This window comes from Convolutriloba macropyga, chromosome 5 (genome assembly GCF_964194025.1).
Source record: "Convolutriloba macropyga chromosome 5, txConMacr16.3, whole genome shotgun sequence".
Taxonomy (NCBI): Eukaryota; Metazoa; Xenacoelomorpha; order Acoela; family Convolutidae; genus Convolutriloba; species Convolutriloba macropyga.
This window is the reverse complement of record NC_134472.1, coordinates 40795832-40815561: the sequence shown is the minus strand read 5'-3', so window position 1 is coordinate 40815561 and position 19730 is coordinate 40795832. Positions and strand designations below refer to the sequence as shown.

The 19730-nt window shown below is 33.7% G+C and overlaps 1 protein-coding gene across 1 annotated transcript in view; it reads left to right on the top strand.

The window, feature by feature from the left end:
• LOC142340014 (chymotrypsin-like elastase family member 1) overlaps positions 1–19730 on the top strand; it is a 390215-nt gene that overhangs the window by 292787 nt on the left and 77698 nt on the right. The window lies entirely within an intron of this gene.

Below are 19730 nucleotides of genomic sequence, written 5' to 3'. Positions count from 1 at the left end.
TTATGATTCAGGTAAATGTCACTGGTAGATGTCACGGGTAAATGTTCGGGTTGATGTCTATTTAGCCGAAGGTCGTTTTACCGATTTGTTAGCCAAAGGTCGTTTGACCGATTTGTTATCCAAAGGTCGTTTTGAGAGTATATCAAAGTTTACACCTATATCTGAATTGAATTAGTGTTTGTTTCAATGTTTTACATGTTTACTGAAATGTATTACGTGTGTAAATAATCTATTCATGTGTTTTAGATAGTAAGCCCTTATGAGTGTCAAATTGCATTTATATGTGGTGTATGTGTGGATATTGACATAATTATGTGTGTACCGTGGATATAGAAGTACTTTGGATTGTTACATAGATTTACTGTTACATGGATTCATTATTCGGTAGATGGATGTTATATCTTTGTTATATCGTTTTTCTGTTAACACATAACGTTTCGCTGTTATAGCACTTCGTTATTATACTTCTTTATTACACTTCTGTTATAACACTTTGTCGTTATTCGTACAGCACTTGCTTGTCGTCTTTGTAATATACGGAAGGTATTTGTGAATGTTGTTTAGTCAAAGACGTTATGTTGACAAAAGAACTAAGAGGTAGTTATTCTAAATTATTTCCATGTTGTAAAGGAGGAAGTCATTCTATTCGTGACCGTTTGGGAGTTGTACTTTATATTTATTATACTTATTATTTTTAGCTTTAGTATTGTTAAAAGGATGTTACCCCTTTAATAGTTCACGTTTATTTCTCCTTTTTGTATATATTTTCTCATTGTTGAATGAATGTTAACATCTACAGAATATCTATTCCATTCCGTGAATCCTCGAACGTGAGAGTATATTGTTATTTGATTTTGTTTGTGATTTGATTAATTATTGTTTGATTATTTGTTTATTGTTTGTAATGTTGACAATTCCATGGTGTCTATTCCAGTTCCAGGCTTGTGAACAACAGAATACCATTTTTTATTCTTTTGTGTTTTCATTTCATTGTCTACATGAGACCCTTTTTTCCATTCATTAGTGGTGGTTCCAGGGGCTACTTTCGAAACTTGTTAGTATTAGTATATCCTGTTTGGATATTCGGTTTGTTATTTGAATTTATTATTATTTGTTTATTGTTTGTAATGTTGACAATTCCATGGTGTCCATTCCAGTTCCAGGCTTCTGAACAACAGAATACCATTTGTTTTTTAATTTTTTTGTGTTTTGATTTCATTTTTTACATGAGACCCTTTTTTTCCATTCATTAGTGGTGGTTCCAAGGGCTACTATCGAAACCTGTTAGTATTAGTATATCCTGTTTGGATATTCGGTTTGTTATTTGAATTTATTATTATTTGTTTATTGTTTGTAATGTTGACAATTCCATGGTGTCCATTCCAGTTCCAGGCTTGTGAACAACAGAATACCATTTGCTTTTTGATTTTTTTGTGTTTTGATTTCATTTTTTACATGAGACCCTTTTTTCCATTCATTAGTGGTGGTTCCAAGGGCTACTATCGAAACCTGTTAGTATTAGTATATCCTGTTTAGATATTCGGTTTTTTATTTGAATTTATTATTATTTGTATATTTGTTTTGCAATATGGATGGTGATGGTGAATAGACAGTTAGATGATAGTGAAGGTGGTGAGAGAAGAGAGTGGAAGAGGAAGAGATGGTGGAAGAGGAAGATGATGGTGAAGATGGTGTTAGTCCAGTTTGCCGTTTGATTGTTGAAAGAGTAGTATTCATTTATATTAATATCGTTTTTATATCTTGTTTCACTAGTAAGTGTTAATACATATCGTTAATGTATTAAATGTTGTTTGTTTTAAACTGTTACTTATTGAACATTGTTTAGTGACATTTTGTTTTACAATCTTGGTACTTATTCACATAGTTACTAGTCGACATATGTTATAGAGGTTAGAGGTTAGGTGGTTGTTAACACCTTTTAGTTTTGACGTGCTTCTTTATATTAATGTTTCTTCTTTTTGATATTTTTATTGTTGTGTTATTTTAATTCGTTTTCAATGAATTTAGTTGTCTTTATATACTGTTTTGGTGGTTAGGGGATACGCGCAGATTGATTCGGGTTAGGCGGTTGCTCTGCGCGTTTTTATATGAAATGAATATATTATAATTCGTTGAAAGAATCTCTCTAGAGGAAGTATTATGTAGGGTAAAGAGATTTAGTATTGTAGTAGTAGAATACTGTGCACATAGTTGAGGCAGTAGAATACTGAATGTTAAAATAACTGTTAGGTGTATTTTTCTGGATAGTAAATGCAGAAATTGCAGTGTGTTATTTACATAACACATAAAATGAGAAATTGTTCATTATTTTAAACATTGTTCATGAAGTTAAACATTGTTCACAATTTATATGTTCATTATATACGTTTATATGTAGTATAGAGATGTGGTTTTGAATGATTCTATAATATATTAAAAATTATAGAAAAATGAAATAAGTGTTATCATAGGAAAATGGGGTAAATGTGGTGTTTTATTTATGTTAGTGTTTTCTTCTTTTTACGAAGATTGTATTGATGAGTTTGCTCTTTTTCCGGATGGCGTATTTCTGATTCTTTTTTGGTGGTTGCTTAAGCGTTGGAACATTTTCTGTAATGAGATAGTTTTGGAGTTCTAATTTTATATGTTTTTCTTTAGGGTAGTATGGCATAATGTGATTTCTGTGTATTGTTATTTGTGCTTTATTGTAATCTTTTAATATGTATGTTGTTTCTGTCGGTTTATCGATTATTAGGTATGGTCCTGTTTTTAGTGGTAGCAGGTTTTTGGAGACTCCATCAATTTGTTGTTGTTTTGTTGTTAATACGAAAGTGTTTTTCTCAAGTGGTTTTGCTTTTCTGAATCTGAGATTCATTTCATCCGTTAACTTTTTTCTGTTTTGTAGAACTTTGGTTATCGTTTTATATGTTTCATTGTAGTGTTTTTCGTTGTCAAGGAACCATTTGGCAAATGTTTCTTTCTGAAGTTTTGCAATTTTTGGGTGACTAAATTGTTTTTCTAAATGAGTGTGTGTTGGTTGTGTGTTACATGCACTTGTTTCAGTTGGGTTGCAGTTTCCCATCTCATCTGTTGTTGTTCCAAGTTTTATCTTTGTTGGCTTTCGTGGTTTTTGGTTGAAAACAACTTCATATGGTGACATACCTAATCTTGTTAGGTATTGTGTATTATATGCGTAGGCGAAACATTTTGCTTTCCGTGACCAATTATTGTATTTTTCCTGTAATAATGTTCGAATAAATTGTCCAATTATTCTATTTGTTCCTTCTACTAGACCGCTGGTCCAGGGTGCATATGTTGTACTGGTTTTGAATGTGATTTCAAAATAGTCACAAAGGTGTGTTAGTTCTGTGTTAATGTATTCTGATCCGTTATCCGATCTAATTTCTTCGGGTAGTCCAAATTTCATGAACCAGTGTTCGAATAATGCTGTGAATGCGTAATGTGCATTATTTTTACGTGCACATATTATCGTTACGTAATGTGAAAACGCATCAACTATCACGAAGATATAGTTATTTCCTGCAGAAGTTGGGTGGATTGGTCCCTTTGTGTCGATCATTATCATTTCGTGGGAATATGTTTTTATTGTCACTAATTGATCTTGTTTGCTTTTTGTTCTCGTATTAGCAAACACTTTGTTTGTTTGGCATTGTATACAATCAGCTATTAATATTTTTAGCCAAGTATTGAGGTTTGGAAAATAGTATTTGTCCATTATATTACGTCTTGTTTTTTCAAGGCCTGTGTAACCTACTAGGTCAATGCAATGATTCTCATAGAATGTACAGAGTAGTAATGTCAATGGTAAACAGGTTCTTTGTATCGATTTTTTGTGTATGTTTATGATTATTTTGATTATTCTAGATCGTTCATCAACTATTATTGATTTAAACTTTCTAAAGTAAGCGAATAGTCCTTTGTTCCCACGTATTTCCATTGTTTCTGAGTGTAGTTTAGTGTTATGTTTTTTTCCACATTTTTACTTTGTGAAGTACAGGATCTAATATTTGTGTTTCTCTGATTAATTCTTCAGTTACTTTTGTTTTTTCGTCATAAAAGATATCTGATATTTTCGTGTTTTCGTGATTTGGTTGTTGTTTTGTGTTTATGTTTATGTTTTTGATCAGTCTTAGGTATTCATCATCGTGATGTGTTGTATAAGGTCCTTTTTGGTTTTTCTCAATAATGAGATTGTCTTTTTCTACTATTGGAGATTGCCAGTTTTTTATTTTTGGTTTATATTTTGGTATTAAATTGGTTTTATATTTTTCGAATGAAATTGGATGATATTCGTTTTTATCAACGTTTATCACCAAATAGTTGTTTTGTATGTTTGCTAATACTGGGTAGTGTTTTTTTTCTGACATTTCGTCTTTTGTGTTGTTATATATGCTGTATTTGCATTCTAGGTTATTTGCAAAAGCTGTTTTCGCGAAGAAAAACTTTATGTTTTCTGGTATTTCCCCTGTTATATCACGTGTTTTAGTAAAATGTTCTTCGTCAATTGTTCTACTCGGAAGATCGGGGAGGGCTAGGTTTTTTCCCTCTGTCCAAAAAGTGTGTTAATTTGGAAATTTCATTAGAATGAGTTGAAATCTGTAGACTCTATGGTTAGGTTTGTTTTTCCGGGTGAAGAGGTAAATGATCGGTTTGTGATCAGTAAAAAATACAATTGAATGGTTTGAGCCTGTTAGCAAGAATTCATATTCTGTTAGAGCGAATATTATTGCTGAGCATTCTCGAATTAGTGTGGATAGTCGCATTTCTATAGGTATGCAGAGTCTTGAATTCGATGAGACTAATCTCCTTTTCTTCTCAGTTGGGTGTTGTTGTAGTAATGCTGCTCCTATGCCTGTGTTCGAAGCATCTGTTACTTTGTAGAATGGCTTCGTAATATCTGGCATTGTTAACTAAAAACTGTGTGTTATTGTTCTTTTCATTTGTTCGAAAATTGTTTGATGTTCTTTTGTCCATTTGAAATCACCTTCTTTGTGTAGAAGGTTAAAGAAGGGGTTAAATTAAGGGGTAAAGAAAGTGCGTTAGTATTGATGCAAAGGCTGCGGGTCCTATTGATATTCCATAAAATAATCGTTTAAAGCAATATTGTTCATTGCCAATTGTGAAGTGAGTGTATCTCATTGATTGTTCATCTAATGGTATCTGGTTGTACGCACTATTGAGATCAGTTGTTGTAAATATTGTTCCGTTTATTCGTGTTAGTGCCACCTCAACAAGTTCAATGGACCAATTGCATTTGGATTCATCTATAATGCTATTCAAGTATAGAGCGTCCAATACGATCTTTAAGGATTCTCCTTTTCGTAATATTATTAAGGGGTTTGTAAAGGTATTTCCTGTTGACAGTTGTTCTTAATTGACAGGTGCCATTATGACGTATTTTGTTAATACATCGAGTAGTTTTTGAATTCGTTCTCGAAGGTGTATCGGTACTTTACTGATTCTTTATTTTTTAAAGATTGCATCTTTTGTCATTGGTAGGTTCAGTTTTACTTTAGTTTTTCCGACGTCAAATTTTGTTGTTGCTTAAACTTGTTTGTATTCTAATATGATTGATACTACTTTTTCAAATTCTTCTTGTGTTAAGTATGAGTGTTGGAAATCAGACATTTGGATGAATTCTTTCTCTGTTGCCGTGTATTTGTTAATATTGAATTTGAAATTAGGTTTTCTTTCAAATGATGCGACTTGTTCAATTGTTTCTTTTTCTTGTATATTTAATATTTCATTGACATTGTTTTCGTTGGCGTATGTTAAATGGTATAATGCTGCAAATAGATCTATTGAGTTTGTTTGTTACATTTCTTCGTTGTGTTTTCTAAAAGTGATGTTTTGATATATAAAGCCGAGTAATCCAGTGTTGATTGTTATTTTATGTTGATTTTTGTTGATGAGAATTATGTCGATAAAATGTTCGTTTTCAAGTGACAGATCTTTTATATCTGTAAATGATAAGTTTTAGTATTTGTTTATCGGTTCAAAAAAGTAGAATGATTTATTAATTGTTTTTCTACTTGATGTTTCCATTTCATTGAAAATTGGTATGGGAAAGGTAATGCATTTGTGCTGGTTTTCTTCAAAGTGTATTGGTTCTCTATTGAAGATTGGGTATAATCTAGAGTAGTAGGGATATACTTTTGTGCTGTTCATAAAGAAATTAATATCATTATCTATAATTGTGTTTGTATTTATTGTCAGTTTATTTGTGTTCACGTTAATGGTTTCTATGTATTCTTTGAAGAATGGAGTTCCAAGAATGTTATGATTACATTGTGTTATATATAAATAAATATTAAAGTTTTGTTGAAGTTTATTTCTGCTGTTTGACTTTCGTTCTGGTGTTAAATTATGAGTTACTGTCCCGAATGTTTCTATAGTTGTACTATTTGCTGCTGTAAATGTTTTGTTAGCTTTTTCGAGTTGTATTTCTGGGTTGTTATATTTTATTTCGCTCTATGTATCTTCGTTCAAGAGTTTTAATGTTGCTCCAGAATCTAGTAGGACATCGATTTCAATTATTGGTTTCTGCTTTGTAAAATCTTGTTCTGGTTTGTTATATTGGTACATCGGTAATATCCAGGTAGGGTTTTTTCTAGTGTATTTATTACGGTATTGCATGTATCTTCGTTTGCGTTGTAAAATTTATCTAATATTTCTTTGTCTTCATTAGATGATTCTGATGAGTACTCGTTCTCTTCTATTCCAGGTGGATCATCATTTTGTTTTTGTCCTTCTATGTTGTTTATTCTGTTTTTATTGTAGCTATTGTAACTGTTTCCGTGTTTACTGCAATCTCTTGGTTGGTATCTATTGCTTTGTTCTCTATTTGATGAACTTGTTCTATTATCTCTGTTAATGTTAGAATAATGTCTATTGTTACTATTTGATCGTTGTCTATATCTATCACTTCTGTTTGAATCTCTGCTATAGTTTCTTTGTCTGTTATATTTATTGTTGTTGTAATTATTGTTATTACTTCTGTTGTATGGTGAATTTTGTCTTGGAAAACTGCGGTTCGAATATCACGAATTTGATCTGCTATTGTTGTATATGTTATAAATACTGTTTCTGTTGTAGCTATTAGTTCTACTTCTATTATAATTGTTTCTATTATAGCTACCACTTCTATCATTGTTAGTTTTGTAAGAGTTCCTGTAATCTTGTTGATTTCTGTTGTTTTTACTAATGGAATTATTGTAGTACCCATTTCGTGATTGAGATCTATATGGTGTTCTGCTTCGTGAATTGTTGTAAACTGGTGATGTTGATGGCAATTGTCGTCCATAAACATTGTCTGGTTATTTTCTTGGTCGTTTGAAGCTTTCTCGTTTTGGTCTTTTAAAGCATCTGCATTTTGTGTGTCCGTGCGAGCTGCAATAGCTGCAAAATAGTGCAAACTTCGGTCTTCCTTTAAAGTTTTTTCTATCATATGTATTGTTAATTCCGTTAAGAACGTTACAGATTGTTCCATCAAACTGTTTCAGATCATATTGGTTTAGATCTTTAATATTGTTACAAGCTGCGTTCATTTGTTTGAGATCTTTGTTGATATTTGACGTAGTTTGGTTGACTTCATATAATCTTTTATGATTATTTGTTATTGTTCTTGTTAAGTCCAATTGGTCAACTTTATCGACTGATGTTTTGAATGGCATTTCTGGTTCTCTTGGCGTTTTTTTATGGTTTGCATGCTTCTTCAAAGCTGATGTTTTTATTTCGTTGTCCAAGCATCTTATAAATGTTTGGTTCATTACACTATTTCTATAGTCCTCTGTATAGAGTGAATATGCTGTTTTTACTAATGTTTCAATTCGTAATGCTAATAATCGTAGAGATTCATTCGTATGTTTCTGTAGTTTTTGTAACATATTTTTTGCTTGTTGTTTTGATTTCTCTGAATCGAACATGTCTGAGAATTCTTTGCAGAATATTTCCCAATCCAGTTTTGTTTCACTTGGTAGAGCGGAATACCACTTTTGAGCTGGTCCTTTTAGAGTATGTAAAATTAAAGCTGCTCTTTTTACTTTCCATTGGTGATGTCCTGGTTTATTTACGGGTTCTATGCCACTACTAAATATCATCGCTGCTACGATGCTGTTTAAGTATTCTTCAACAAAGTACGCTGGATCTATACCGTCGAATGGTCTAATTGTTGTTGGTACTGAACCACTACTAATGTTCTGTTCTATTTGTGGTTCTTCGTTTATGCTCATTGATGTTATTTGTTCATAGAATGGTAGAGGAGGTTCTACGACTGCTGTTTCGCTTTCTTCTGTTGTGATTGAGTTAGTTCTTCGTGTACGATTTTCTTGTTGTCTATTATTTTGTATATTGTTTTTTTCTGTGTTTCTGTTTTCCGTTCGTGGATTATTTTGTCTATTAATGTCATCTATGGTTCTTTCAAGTCTGTAAAACATCATTTTCATTGCTTCTTCTTGTTTTCTTTCTATATTTTCATTTATTTGTCTAAATTTGTTTTCTAGGTTATATATTAGTTTACTTATATGATTTGTTACTTTTTCTGTTATTTCATCTTTTAGTTCTTTATAATTGTGCATTTGTTGTTCCCAGTATAGTTCTTGATTTTCACGGTTACTGTTTAATGAGCTAATGTATGCATTATTTCTATTATAATTATGTTGTATTGAGTCATGATTTTTCTTTCTAACGTTCTGATTTACTGATGGCGGCAGCCAGTTCCAAAATTTAAAATCTTTTTCATCTGAGTCAGAAATGTATATTTCGTCTGCTATATTATTTCGATGGCTTAATAAATTTGATGTTAATGGTTTATCCAGTTTTATTGTTGATTTTTGTTTTGATTGTAAACTTGTATTTACCTGAACGTCTTTTGGTGTTGACGTTGATGTCAAACTTCTTGACAAATTAAATGATTAAGAACCTGCCTGTCCTTGATCCATAATTTTTACATAATTTTCTAATCCTTCTATGTAATTCAAGTTGTCTGAACTTACCTTTAGTGTGCTTTCAAAGTGTGATGAATATTTCTCACTGTTCCAAATGTTTTTGAGGTCGTCACATAAGTTGTCAATCTCTTCGTGAAATGTTTCTCCAAATTGTATTCTTTTGTCATTAATGTGTTTAAAATTGTCTAGCCAGAATAGGAATGTAAATTCGGAGACAATTTTTATTACATCTGATGTTGCTGTTTTTAATTCTGTTTTAAGTTCAATAATTTTTGTTAGCCAATTGTTGTAATTTATTATTTCAATTCGTAATTTATCATTTACTGATTGTATTTGTTTCTGTTGTTCAGTTAAATATCCGGTTGTATTCCGTAGTATTTCGTATGTTGTGTTTGGTATTGCTGTTAGTTTTGTTCTATCTTGGGAATCTTTGTGTCTCCTCAAGAATGTTTTGAATATATCAGATAGTGTTATTTCATTCTGGAAATTACAGAATATTTTTCTATTTCCTTTTTCATCTATTAAAGTGAATACGCAGTGTTTGTTAAGTTGGTCTAGATCCAGTAGTATTACTGGTAGATAATGAGCCAGATGATTTCTATCGATCTTAATTTGTTGTATATGTTTTGTTTCTTTGAAGAGCTTATTCTTCATGAGATACAGGAAGCAAAAGGACTTCAGCATTTGCAACCAAGATCTATCATATCTATGTATAAACACTTTATCTCTTATGTTATCTATTTATTGTCTTTGTAAATACGTAAACCTACTGGAGCGAACTGCTCAGTTCATGCAACCTGTTAACTTAACGTGTTACGTTGAAAGTGTCATTGACACCTATGAAAAAAGTGCAGACGAAAAAGAGACTTAGTATGATACAGTCGCCTCGTGGCCAATTAAATGTTACTGCACCAATTGGTTTTCCTATTGAGACAGTTGAGGATTATATGAATCCAGATCCTAATATTACTTCATCACAAACACAAGATACAAATAATATAGATTCACTCGACCAACTGGTTTGGTCAAATCCAATACAGACTAATTTACATCCACAAATTCTCAGACAAATAGCATTCTCTGACAACCTTCTTCACATGGCGCAGTCAGCGAAAACTCCATTAGGAGTCAACCCATTTTGGGAACAAGGCGCAACACCCCGATAGAGTGGAAACAATGGTTCTCCACGTTGAAAATGGCGATAATGGCACGCGACAGTATTGAAGTAGATAAACTACTCAAACTGAAACCACAACCCACAGATCTATTTTATCCGACATTACCAACATACGAGGAAGAATTCGAAGGAGAAACAGAGGATGAAGCAAGAAACAGAGAACAAAGAAATGAAAAGAGAAGAGTAGATTTTGAAAACGAATGCAAGGTGATCGAACGCAAAGGAGCAATGGTTGACATAATCCCGTGGGAAGAGGCGGACACAAAAGTTAAAAGCCTTATTTATTCATCACTCGGAGCTGAAGCCTGAAGAACCTATCACCAGAAAAACCCACACACAGAGATAGAAAAATGCACCACAAACGAACTAGTACACGAACTCAACATTGCATTCACTATTCCACGCAACACTACATTCGACAGATTCAAGTTTTTCAAATCCATGCAACAACCACACGAATCACTAGAAACATTCTATATTAGAATTAGAGAAGCTGGAGCAATGTGCAATTTCAAAGATCTAGAAGAAGATTTGGTAAAAGACCTTTTTATCTCTAGCATGACCAACACTTCTATACAAATGGACTTGTTGTCGGAGGTCAGAACCCCAAAACAAGTGCTAAATTTCGCAATAAATAGCGAAAGAGGTCAAGCCAACCAACAAGAAATATTAAAGCACACTCAAGCAGTACCAACTGGTCGAATGTCTCATACATTAGAAACAACACACGTCAACAACAACAACAACAACAACAACAACAACAACAACAACGCCCATTCAAACAACCCATTCTCCCAACACCACCTACAGGCAAAACACAACCATGCTTCAAATGCGGACAACCAATCATAAGAAATCACTTAAACATGTGCAAAGCACAAAACTTCACATGTCAAATTTGTAAGAAAACAGGACATTACACATCAATGTGTAAAGCACAAATGCCAGAAAGAAAGAAACCCACAACACCACGACAAGAAAACAGATACACACCACAGAATCAACCACAAAACACACGACGAGTTCGCCACATCCAAGACGAACAAGAACAGGAGTCAGCGGAAGAAGAAAGCGAAACAGTTGATGGAGAAGCGGCATCATACATCAAGGAATTAATGGAAGACTGGTCGGCAATAAACATCGTAAGACGAACTGGTTTTAAAGAAGTCAATATTGTATCACTCAATAAGGACACAAGTGGAGAATTCTGGGTGAAGACAAACTGCAGAAAACCAGAAATAGATTGGCTAGCGGATACAGGATCTCCCAGATCGTCCATGCAGGAGTCAATTGCCAAAGACTTAATAACCAAACATCAAGATGCAAGTATATCAAAATTCACAGAAAAAACGAAGTAGAAATGTTTCAACAACCAGGAAATCCAAATAAAAGGTGTCCTAAACATAACGCTCAGCTCAGGCTCGTGGAAGGCAACAAACTGCAAAATTTTGGTGGTCAACAACCTACCGCAAAATGTTATGGGAAGAGACATTCTACGTAAACTGGGAATCCACCTGAGCGCATCCAAACCAATAGGTAAGACAGTTGGTTTAATTTCAAACACCACCATAGAACAAAACACAATTAAATGGATATTCAAAAAATACCCACACCTATGCACTAGACTAGGAAGATCAAAAAACCACATGACAAAATCAACATTCAAAGAAAATTTTAGTCCCACACAACATAATGGAAGAAGAGTACCACTACATCTATTAGAACGGGTTGAAAAAGAGCTAGAAAATTTAATCGAAGACAAACAAATAAAACGCCTGGAGAAATGTTCAGATGAATACTTCATAAGCCCAGTGGTAATAACAGTAAAAAAGGACAAAGGTGTAAAAATAGCACTAGACTCTAAAGAATTGAATGATGCTATTCATAAAAACAAATACCAAATGCAAAGCATTGACCACCTGATAGATGCGGTAGCAACATACATCTCCGAAAGGAGCAACGAAATCGGCACATTTTACTTTTCAAAAATAGACTTAAAATACGCTTACAGTCAGATTCCACTAGACCATGAACTACAAAAACACTGCAACTTTAATATACTCGGCGGAAAAGCAACAGGAACGTATAGATTTCTAAATGGATTCTACGGCCTAACCGACATGCCAGCAACATTTCAAAAAACAATAGATGTCACACTACAAAATTGCCAAAACAAATTCGCATTTCTAGACGACATATTGGTCACAACGAAGGGAAACATAGCCGACCATGAAAAAGAAATAGACAAAATATTATACCAACTGGACAAAGAAAACCTAGCAATAAAGTTACAAAAATGTGAATTCGCAAAGAAAGAGATAACATGGTTAGGATTTCAGATAACACCAACTGGTATAACTCCAACGAAAAGGAAATGCGAATCAATATACAAGCTCGAGATTCCAAAAACGTTGAAACAACTAAGATCATTCATGGGATGCATACACCACTTAATAAAGTTTACACCAAAACTCGCAGAATTATCAGAACCACTACGACCACTACTATCAAAAAATAACACAAAATCACAGAACAGACTAGATTGGAAAAACTATCACACAATAGCATTTGAGGAAATAAAAAGACAAATAATAAATATAACAGAAAACAAACACTTCGACATCAATAAAGAAACAAGAGTTAAGTGCGATGCCAGCAGAAAAGGCTTAGGCGCAGCGTTAGAACAAAAACATAACTCCATCTGGAAACCAGTAGCATATGCAACCAGATTTCTGAACGAACTGGAAGAAAGATACAGCACCAACGAACTAGAACTTTTAGCAATAGTATGGGCACTAGAACTCTTGAAATACTATCTGTATGGTAATAAATTTACTTTACAAACGGATCATCAAGCACTACTATCAGCATTAAAAAATAATCGCGGAAACAAAACATACCAAAGTAGATTATCTAGATGGGTAGACAGACTACTACCATTCAACTTTAACATAGAGCATATACCAGGAAAAAATATGGGTTTCGCTGACTACTTAAGTAGAAACCCATCAGGTAAAGCATCACCAGAAAGCGAAGACGACGAGAAGTATGTCATAAATACAATTCAAGAAATAAAGCATGCTTGGTTAAAACACACAATAAAACCAAGCGAAATAGTAAAACCAACTGGTAATTACAACCAGTTGGCTGAAAGCAATTAGAACATAATGACGTCACACACGCTAAAGCAAACACACTAAACGAACAACACGCTTTTTGCCTTAACACAGCTAAGAACAAGTTGCATTCTATTGAACAAAATTTAAACTCACACAATTCAAAATTAATCGCTATTACAACAAGAAATAATCCGAACAAAAACACTTTTGATATCGAAATTAGAAAAAGAAAACGTGCCCCCAACAAAAAATTACTCCAAATGAATCCACAAACAACAATTACAAACCTATCCCCTAATAAACAGTTACGTGACAGCAGCACCCAGACGGAAGCAGGATCTAACAAAGGGAAAGGAATAACTCCAATACAAAATGATAAGCACGAGGACCTGTTCACAGCAATTGACGACGTACACACGCCGGAGTACCGGGCAAATCTGATGAGAGTGTTCAACGAAGAATTCCTGGCAGAACACTCAAAGAAAGAATTAGGCCCTATCATAGATCTGGTTATCAAACAAGACTGGTTAACACTTAAACAAACAAATCCAAATTACCATAAGATCCGACGAGACTTATCGGTTACACCAACTGGTTGCTTACTATTCGACAATAGAATTGTTATTCCCAATAAGTTACGCCCATTAGTACTCCAAACTATTCACAGTAAGCACCCCGGCCAAGCGGGTATGCTTGCATTAGCGCGTCTGATATGGTATCCCCATATCCATAGTGAAATTGTCGCCCAGGCGCAGAGCTGTCGTCACTGCATTAACAAAGGTAAAAACCTAAAACCAATTCTCGCAAAAAATTAATATAGGTACACTTAGAAAATTAACTGAACCAAATGAAGAAATGCAAATGGATTTTGCAGGTCCAATAGCATTCAAAAACAATACACAAAACAATTACATACTAGTAACTGTTGACAGACTCTCTCGGTTTCCTCATGCAGAAACATTCAATAATTGCGACACAAACACAGCAATAGAATACTTAGAAAGCTATTGCAGATTACACGGAATACCCCGATTAATAAGATGAGATCAAGCACAAGCATTTAAAGCAAAAGAGTTTGAACTATTCTGTAAAAACAGAAACATTAAACTAATACTAGCACCAGCTGGTGATCATAGAGGAACAGGGATGGTAGAAAGATTAATACAAACAATAAAAAGACGCTTAGCAGTGTTAGATGTAGACCCCAACTGGTCAACAGTGACACTAGCAAATCGATTAGCAAACATTTTTGAAAACATCAGGTTAATACCAAACTCCACAACGAAAATAACTCCGTTTGAAGCACACTTCGGACGAAAACCCAACACTGAAATTTCCAACATCACAACAAAACCATCAAAACACAACCTCACTTACAAAAACATAACCAATACATGTTTAGACAAGAAGATACTATCTCAAAATGCTCTTACAATGGAGGAAATCTGGAGAAGGGACGGCAGCTCAGAGGACGAGTTGGACATAAGCTACAGGGACAATGAAGCAGCACCGGAACCCATCGAGACAACACAAACAACCCAGCCAAGTACTAGCGCACAAAGCAACCAACTGGTTGACATTAACACAGACAGCGACAACTCCGAAAACGTTCCCCTCGCCAGAAACCAATCCATCTCTACTCCAACACGTAAGATAACTCCATCCGAAATGCATTTCACATTAGGCGACAAAACCACAAAATACATTAGAACACGCAAAAACATAGTAAGAAAATCACTCGCAAGAAAAACCAAAGAACCAAGACACACACTTGCACCACAATGGAACATCATTGAAGACGGTAAAATCAACGGATACTCACCACACACAATCACTTTAGACACACCATTAAGAAAAAATACAGTAATCAGAAAAATGATCTAGCAATCGTTACTGAAAAGAAAACACTACCAACACATCAAACAGTAGAAAATAAATCACGTCTAATGCACATGGTCGCGTGTAAAACAGTAGGTGAATATAAAAGAAACCAAGAGAAAATTAAAAAATTCTGTTTAGAAGAAGCCAAACAAAAGAAGATACAAGAGCGGTCAGCCCCAACAAACGTTGACAACACCAAGTGGACTCCCGAAAAAGTAAGAAAAACGGCAACAAAAAACCAGAAACGTCAGCAAACGACAAGAAGGGCACCAACAACACCAAAGAGAGAAACCATCTGGGGGAAGAAGGAATTATCACGTAAACGAACAAGGACCCCAAAAAAGTCCCCTGGTGAAGACTTCAAAGTCGGTTCGAAACAAGCAGCCCTCCAGAGCAGTTCCCAATTTGATGTTAATAGATCATTCTTAACAATCGATGCAGAGCAGATACTCCAATCGGAGAATGCAGAACAAATCACAATCGACTCCGATGTTAACCAAAATTTTAACATCATAACATCTAACGATCCGTCATTATTCATGCTTACATCATTAGATAGTCCACCAATTGGCCCGGAAAACATCATAATCAATGAAACACAAGCCAAGTACAAATCGACACCCAAAATTGAGAAAGCTATGGCAAAGATCAAAGCAACCAAGAGAGACACACCAACAGTTGTATTTTTAGATAACCAAGCAGACAACACAACCAAGAACACACCAAAACAGAGCAAAGAAATAGAGTTGATACAATTAGAGCAAGAACGCATCAGATTGAAACAAGCAAACATCATCACAATTGTACCCGCACACACTGATTCGAGCAACCAACTGGACCAACACAACAAATACACGACTCAAGAACAAACATCCACACAACAAGACACAGCACAGATTCAAGACACCGCACAACCTTAACTCAAAACTCAACAAGAACCACTCCACCAACAGGACACTACACAACGACATGACAACATGGAATCCAAAGACAAGCCATCACCAACATCCGCAACTATACCACAATCACTCAGAAGCAGCATAACTTCACAAGAGTACAAAACCCCACCCGTGTCGCCAATCAGAGACGACATTTCAGACTTGAATTCAGAGGACATTAGAGATTTAGATGAAACACTTTAAAAAAGAGTTTCATATAGCGGAGGGAGTGAGATACAGGAAGCAAAAGGACTTCAGCATTTGCAACCAAGATCTATCATATCTATGTATAAACACTTTATCTCTTATGTTATCTATTTATTGTCTTTGTACATACGTAAACCTACTGGAGCGAACTGCTCAGTTTATGCAACCTGTTAACTTTGTTACGTTGATAGTGTCATTGACACCTATGAAATAAGTGCAGACGAAAAAGAGACTTAGTATGATACAGTCGCCTCGTGGCCAATTAAATGTTACTGCACCAATTGGTTTTCCTATTGAGACAGTTGAGGATTATATGAATCCAGATCCTAATATTACTTCATCACAAACACAAGATACAAATAATATAGATTCACTCGACCAACTGGTTTGGTCAAATCCAATACAGACTAATTTACATCCACAAATTCTCAGACAAATAGCATTCTCTGACAACCTTCTTCACACTTCAAATTTATTATTATTCTGTAAATATTTTCATGGTTTTCTTGCGCGCAATCGCTAGCAATTGTAAATGGTGTTAACAAATGACTAGTAGTCATTTGTGTTTGATGGCTGGTAGCCATTAATATGCTGTTATATGTAGGTGAAATGATGTGGTTATCAATAATAATTCCGTTAGGAAAATTAAGGATTTTTTGATTTGTTTGTTTTAGTTCGAAACGCAATCGACTGGTCGCACCAGATAAAACGCGTCTCGAGTAGGGTGTAGGGTTACCTTGTGAGGTTACTCTTCTGAGGTCTTATAGTATCTCAAGACTATATTATAATAGTGAGACTTACCTGACTAACTAAAGTTCTATATCTCTAGTCTGTACTCTTCTATCTGAGCTTCAGTAGACAGTGCACGGGCCCCAATGCTAAAGTCTAACGTATATCTCAATACAGAACAAGAGCGGAGTTGTGAGAGAGAAATATACTTTATTATTGTATCAGTTTTGTGTATGACTCTGATCGGTACCAACTAAAAGGTGTCGTCTGAAGGAAACTAGTTAAACATCGAAGGAAAGGTATTTCTTCTACTTTAACCAATCAGAAAAGAGTTTTTCCAGTCTTTATTTATTTTAATAATAAAGTCTTCAAGTCTTCTTTGTTGGAAGTCAACATTGACTTCACAAACATTAAGAAACAATCAATAGAAAAAAACCATCAAACAAACAAATAATCAAACAAACAAACAAACAAACAAACAACCAAACAAACAAACAAAGAAACAAACAAACAAGCAAACAAGCAAACAAGCACACACACACAAACAAACAAACGAACAAACAAACAAAAAACAGGACAACAAATTCACAAACAAACCAACAAATAACCAAACAAACAAGCAAACAAGCCAAAACAAACAAACAAAAAAAACAAGCGAAAAACGAACAAACTAACAAACACAAAAAATAATAAATGAGCAAACAAACAAACAAACAAACAAAAAACCAGGAAAAAACAATCAAACAAATTATGAAACAAGTAAACAATCAAATAGACGAACAAACAAAAAACAAGCAATCGAAGAAACAAATCAATAAACAAACCAAAAAATAAGCAAACAAACAAACACTCACACAAACAAATAAACCAACAAGCAAACAAGCAAACAAGCCAAGACAAACAAAAAAAAACACAAAAAAAAAACGAACAAAAAACAAACAAACGAAAAAAAAACAAGAAAGAAGCAAACAAACACAAAAACACAAAAACGACCACGCCAACAATTGAACAATTAAACCAACAAAGGAAAAAAAACAAAAGCAACCAAACAAACCGGCAAAGCAACAAACCAACGGACAAACAAACAAAAAGAGAAACAAACCAAAAAAGATACAACCAGCAAACAACAAAACAAATAAGCAAAAAATTAAAGACACAAATAAACAATCAGACAGACGAACAAACCAATAAACAAGTAATAAAAAAACAGACCAACAAGCAAACAAACAAACAATCAAGGCAAAACAAACAAAAAACAAAAAAGCAAACAAACAAACAAACTAGTAAACACACAAATGAATAACTGAGCATACAAGCCAACAAACAAATAATGAAACAAATAAACAAGAAATTAGACGAACAAACAAAAAACAAGCAATCGAAAAGACAAACCAACCAAAAAACAAACATACAAACAAACAAACAAACAATCAATCAAACAAACAAACAAACACGCAAACAAAACAACAAAGGAACAAACAGACAAACACACAACCAAGAAAAAAATGATCAAAAAAACAACCAAACAAGCCAAAACAAAAAAAAACAAAAAAACTAAACGAACAAACAAACAATCAAATAAACAAAGAATGATGCACACAAACTGAAAAACACAAAAACAACAACCCCAACAATTAAACAAAATAAAGGAATAAATAAACAAATAAAAAATAAAAGCGAACAAACAAACCGGCAAACCAACAAATAAACAAACAAACCAAAAAAGGTACTAACAAACAAACGGCAAAACAAACAAACGAACAAGTAATCAATTGAACAAACAAAGAAACAAACACACAAACAAACAAACAAACAAACAAACAAACAAACAAACAAACAAACAAACAAACAAACAAACAAACAAACAAACAAACAAACAAAGAAACAAACAACTAAACAATCATGCAATCAAACAAGAAAACAATCAACAAACAAACAAATTTAAAAAAGCACACAAACAAATAATCAAATCAATAAACGACCAAACAAACAAAACAACAAACACGCAAACACAGAACCAAACAAGCAAAAAACAAACAAACAAACGATCAAACAAACGAATGAACCAACAAAAGAATCAACAAAAAAACAAAAAAACAAGCAAACAAACAAAAAAACAAAAACAAACAAAGAAACAAACAACTAAACAATCAAGCAATCAAACAAGAAAACAATCAACAAACAAACAAATTTAAAAGAGCACACAAACAAATAATCAAATCAATAAACGACCAAACAAACAAAACAACAAACACGCAAACACAGAACCAAACAAGCAAAAAACAAACAAGCAAACGATCAAACAAACGAATGAACCAACAAAAAACAAACACACACAAACAAACAAACTATACCACCAATCAAACAAAAAAAACAAACAAACAAACAAATAACAAAAAGACAACCAAGAAAAAAAAGGACCAAACAAACAACCAAACAAGCCAAAACAAAAAAAAAACAAACTTAAAATAAACGAACAAACAAACAATCAAATAAAAAAAGAAGGAAGCAAACAAACAGAAAAACACAAAAACAACAACCCCAACAATTAAACGAAAAAAAGAATAAATAAACAAATAAAAAACAAAAGCAAACAAACAAACCGGCAAACCAACAAATAAACAAACAAATCAAAAGAGGTACTAACAAACAAACGGCAAAACAAACGAACGAACTATTAAACAATTGAACAAACAAAGAAACAAACAAACAG